The sequence below is a fragment of the Arvicanthis niloticus genome, chromosome 12, assembly GCF_011762505.2.
Source record: "Arvicanthis niloticus isolate mArvNil1 chromosome 12, mArvNil1.pat.X, whole genome shotgun sequence".
Taxonomy (NCBI): Eukaryota; Metazoa; Chordata; class Mammalia; order Rodentia; family Muridae; genus Arvicanthis; species Arvicanthis niloticus.
In genome coordinates, this window is record NC_047669.1 from 73,468,972 (window position 1) to 73,474,253 (window position 5,282).

Sequence of the window (5,282 nt, forward strand, 5' to 3'; positions counted from 1 at the left end):
GTTCAGCCCCTTAGTACTGCATACACTGGGCATTGGGGTACTTGCCTGCATGTCCAGCCCTGGGGAGGTAGAGGCAGGAGAGTCGTGAGTTCAGTGACCTCCTTGAGACTTGGGCTACATGAGACCTCCATGAAGCTACATGTTTTGGGTCTGAAAAACTTAAAGAAGACTTAGCTGAAACTTAGAAATAAGGCAAAAGGCCATGTTTCTCAGTGATCTGCTGACACAGTGTCGGGCTCAGCCAAGAATAACTTCATTCCAGAGAACAAACCTGCTTATATATATGTATATGCATATGTATGTGTGTATATATATGTGTGTGTGTGTATATATGTATAGGCATATGTATGTGTGTATATATGTATATATATGTGTGTGTATATGTATATGCATATGTATGTGTGTATATATATGTGTGTGTGTGTATATATGTATAGGCATATGTATGTGTGTATATACGTATATATATGTGTGTGTATATGTATATGCATATGTATGTGTGTATATATATGTGTGTGTGTGTATATATGTATAGGCATATGTATGTGTGTATATATATGTGTGTGTGTGTATATATGTATAGGCATATGTATGTGTGTATATACGTATATATATGTGTGTGTATATGTATATGCATATGTATGTGTGTATATATATGTGTGTGTGTGTATATATGTATAGGGCATATGTATGTGTGTATATATATGTGTGTGTGTGTATATATGTATAGGCATATGTATGTGTGTATATATGTATATATATGTGTGTGTATATGTATATGCATATGTATGTGTGTATATGTATATATATATATATATGTTTGACTCCGCTTTTTAAAGGTTGGTAAGCTTAGGTGCAGTAAATATGTATGCTAACTTGTTGGTTTCTGTTTTTAAAGAAAGATAACCAAGGAGGTTATGGCCCGTTCCTTTGCAGGGTGTTGTCAGCTTTCTCTCTGATCTGGCAGTCGTTTGACCATCGCTTTGTTTGTGAATGCCTGTAAAATTCCTTGAATGCTCTTTGAACCTTCTTCGCGGCCCTGCGTGTTGAGTGCACACGGTGTTGCCATCCCTGTTGGAGGAAGAGAGGAATCAGCCAGAGCTTTGAGAGAGTGGATGGGTTCTCGTGGAACAGGATGAGACGGGACTGTGCCGTTGCTCTGAAGATGAATTGGCTTTCAAGAAAGCCTGGCTAGGCAGTGCCTTGGTGAGTGAGCTATGAAGTGGGGGTGTGCCGGTTGTAACAATGAATTGACAGCAAGGTCTGCAGGAGAGTGTGGGTGTAGTCAGGGCCACCAGGATGGAGGAGGAGATTCCTAAGAGCTGTGAAGACTGGGATTCTGAATCAAGATCCCTAGTGGATTTGCATGTCAAACTGGAGAAAGACATTTAAGAGGCAGAGAAATACAAGGGAAGAGACAAGTTCTGGAAACTGTAAGAGAAACTGCCCAGGTCAGTGTGAAGTAGACAGAGAGCAGGAGAGGCAGAGAGTGGTTGGGAGCCACAGAGGCCTCTGGGAGGACACTGAACTGCTGCTCCCTGATGGTGACATACTCTGGGGGCTCACTTATGGCCTGAACTAGAAGTCAAAAGGTGGCCAGAATAAGGCGGATGGTTTGGCAAAGGGGAGTGGGGGAACGGCTGAGCACAGGAGCTGATGGTTCAGTCCTACCCCTTGACTTGTATGGTAAAACGTGTAAGTGTGCAGAGACAGCCAGGAAATGCCCAACCATTGCAAAAGTGACCTGGCTCACATGACCAGAGAAACCAGGGGGCTGCAAGGAAGAGGTACAGACACTAGCTTGTGTGGTATAAACATCTGGCACATAACTCTAGAACTCTTGGGTAACAGACCCCACCCCCCCTTCTCTTACAGAGGTCACAGAGAGAAGAAACAGGAGAATGGTCTCACCTCAAGCCATAGGAAGCAGTACACTGTGCCAGAAGCATTCAGGGCCATGGAGTGTGATCTACAGAATCCATTGCTGGACATTTTCTGTGTTCTATGAATGTCATACAGTGGACTTGCACCATCCAAAATGGCTACACAGGGTTATTAATCTTACGGGACCACACTCATCTGTGCTGTCACTGACCAAATGTTACTTGTAGCTGTACTGAAATATAGGCTTACACTTCTGCCTATGTTTCTGAGAGAGAAAATAAAATCATGTAAGAGGGCCCAGCCCCTCCCCAAATTGCCTCAATTCAGGGGACAAGCTTTGATCAAACCGCATTGTGTCTCCTTCAGTTGGGCAGATGAAAGAGAAGCAGATCTTTTCTGACTCCTAACTCTCTCCAGGAAGGGCATGGCCGCTCACTTCTCTGTCATCTCCTATCTCTCCAGTTACTCTAGAAAGCACACTACCCACGTAGAGAAACCGGAAGCCTAAGCACACTGCTGGTGTGAATGTGGGGTGACGCAGCAGCTGTTCCGAGCAGTCTGGCAGGTCCTGAAATCCGTTACACATAAAGCTAGTGCAGCATCCAGCAGCTTCGATCCTGGAAGAATTGAAAAGTGCCCACCTGTATGTGAGAGTCTGTGTAGTGTGTTCCTAATAACCAGAAGTGGAGACAACCTGACTAGCCCTCAGCTGAGGAACAGACACAGTTATCTGATGACCTAGCCACACGACGGTAGATTATCTGCAGTGAAGAGCAATGCAAATGTGGCACAGACATCATTGCCTATAATTCCATCCCTCCACAGGTACAGGCAGAAAAGGCAGGAGTTCAAGGCCAGCCTCAGCTACATAGCAAGACCCTATCTTAAAAACACAAGGGACCAGAGAAATAGCTCAGTAGCTGAAAGTGTTAGCCATTCAATCCTGATGGTCAGGGTTTGATCCTCAGACTTCACCTGAAAAGCCAGATGCAGTAGCATGCATCTGTAATGCCATCTTTCCTACGGTGACATGGGAGATGGAGTCAAAGAAACTAGCTGGAAGCTCAAGGGCCATGTAGCCCGGAGTGTTGCAGTACAGCATCAGCAGCCAGAGGGATCTTGCCTTGACAGAGTAGAAGGTGAGAACAGACTCCTGGAAGTTGTCCTCTGACCTCCACATTCATAGTGTAGCATGCGTGCTCCCATTACACACACACACACACACACACACACACACACACTCACACATACTCTATGACTACAAATAACAAATAAAAACTTTAAAACAAAACTCCTGGTTAATGAATTAAAGAGGGATGCAGTACCAATATACATTGTAACATGTAAACATGTAACATGCTACATGTTGTCACATATATAAAACTCAAAAATATAGCTGTAGAAAGAATCCAGACCTAGACTGCAGCACCTCCCTGACCTAGGACACAGCACCTCCCTGACCTAGGACACAGCACCTCCCTGACCTAGGACACAGCCCCAGGTTATGATACTTTTATTCCAAAGTACTGACTCACTGGGAATTTTAGCAAGAGTTTTAAACCTAAAAAAAAAAAAAATTGCTGTTAGAAAGTAGCCTTGTTTCCTTCCCACGTTTCATCAAGGACTCTATGGTTCTGCATGGAATAACGATACCCCCACCCCCCAGGGTGGCTTCAGTTTGGAGGAGAGAGTTGTACACCATGGTCTGGTTTTGGTCCTTCAGATCAACTTGTCTCATGGCACCTTAGGAGAAAGTTTGTGGCTGGGGGAATGGGTATAAATTAGTGGAACTTGCGACTTGTGCTGATTGTGGATAGTGTACTTACAAACCAGCCAGATTTGACCCCTGCTGATGGGGAGTAGCTCAGTAAGGGTCTTGCTTCAGACAGGCAGGCTAGCCCCAGGTATCGTCAGTCTGAGCAATCCCAGGGTGAGTTCAGTTTCTGAAGGATGTGTTGATGGGCTTGAGGTGGGGTTTATCTTCTGCCCTTCCTGATGGTCTCCCACAGCCATGCTCTTCCCTCTCTGATCTGCTGCAGGTCATCCCTGGGCTAACATTTCTGCAAGCCTGCAGTCAACATTCACCTTTGTACCTGGTATGCTGGCTAATTTTGAAGCCAACTGATTGGATTCAGAAGTACGTATGATGGTGAGGTACACCATTGGGTATGTCTTGAGGGTGTCTTTAGAGAAGATGAGCTGAGAGGGGAAGACTCACAGCACCCCACAAATTAGGGTCCTGGGCTGAATAAAAGAGTAACCAGTGAAGAGCATACTGAGTGCTACTGCCACCGCCACTGTTCAGCTCTCTGCTTTATGATTGGTCCAAACGTAAGTAACCTCATGTTCCTGCCACCACAGCTGTGATGGTTTGAATAAGAATGTCCCCTGTAGGCTCATGTATTTGAATGCCACTGAACCACCAAGTGGCACTATTTGAAAGGATTAGAAAGATTAGGAGGAAGTGTAGCCTTGTTAGAGAAAGTATGTCACTGGAGGGACTGGGGGAGCTTTGAGGTTTCAAAAGCCCATGCCAGGCCTTGGTGCTATCTCTATCTCTGTCTCTGTCTCTGTCTCTGTCTCTGTCTCTATCTCTATCTCTGCCTATGGATCAAGATGTAGCTCCAGCCTCTGCCTGGATACTGTCACACTCCCTGCCATGACGATAATGAACTAAACCTCTGAAACTGTAAGGAAGTAAATGCTTTCTCTATAATAGTTGCTATGGTCATAGTGTCTCTTCACAGCACTAGAACAGTGACTAAGACAATAGCTAAGGACTGCTTCTGCATTCATGCTTTCCCCAACCTGATGGACTGTCCCAGAAAACCATGAGCCAAAACAGAACTTTCTCTTGTGAGTTGCTTCTTATATTTGGTCATGGCAATAAGAAAAGTAGCTAATTCAGAAAATTGGTACCAGGAGTGGGGTTACCACTTCAATAAACCATCCTTGTGGTTCTTAGGTCTTCAGAACAAGTTTGTGGGAATCGTGTGGAAGTTTCTGGAGATGTGGGTTACAGAAGTCCTAGAAATCTGGGATTGATGGGAGAGTCTGTTGGAAGTTCAGGATCCCAGATACCAATAGAAATGTGGACAGTGAAAGCCAGGCTCATGAAGTCTCAGAGGGGAATAAAGACTGTACCAGGAACTGTGCTGGAAGCCAGTCATGTAACACTCTGGCAAAGAGTCCAGCTGTGTTCTACACATGCTTTAAAATTCTGAGTGAAACTGATTGGAGAAACAATAGATTACGTTGTTTGGTGGAGGGAATTTCAAATCAGTACAACATCCAGGGCATGGCATGGCTGTCACTAGCTGTTTTTAATAAGGCTTTTAGTGAAAATTCAAATAAAAAAATAGAGCCAAGTAAGGGCATGGACACTATTAAAATGGTTG

The 5,282-nt window shown here is 44.5% G+C and overlaps 1 long non-coding RNA gene across 1 annotated transcript; it reads left to right on the top strand.

The window, feature by feature from the left end:
* The first annotated feature begins 703 nt into the window (after nucleotides 1–703).
* On the top strand, nucleotides 704–4,886 carry LOC143444101 (uncharacterized). The gene is made up of 3 exons (XR_013113664.1): nucleotides 704–1,206; nucleotides 1,876–3,023; nucleotides 3,924–4,886. It is a non-coding gene; the product is annotated as an uncharacterized LOC143444101 (long non-coding RNA).
* The last annotated feature ends 396 nt before the right edge of the window (nucleotides 4,887–5,282 follow it).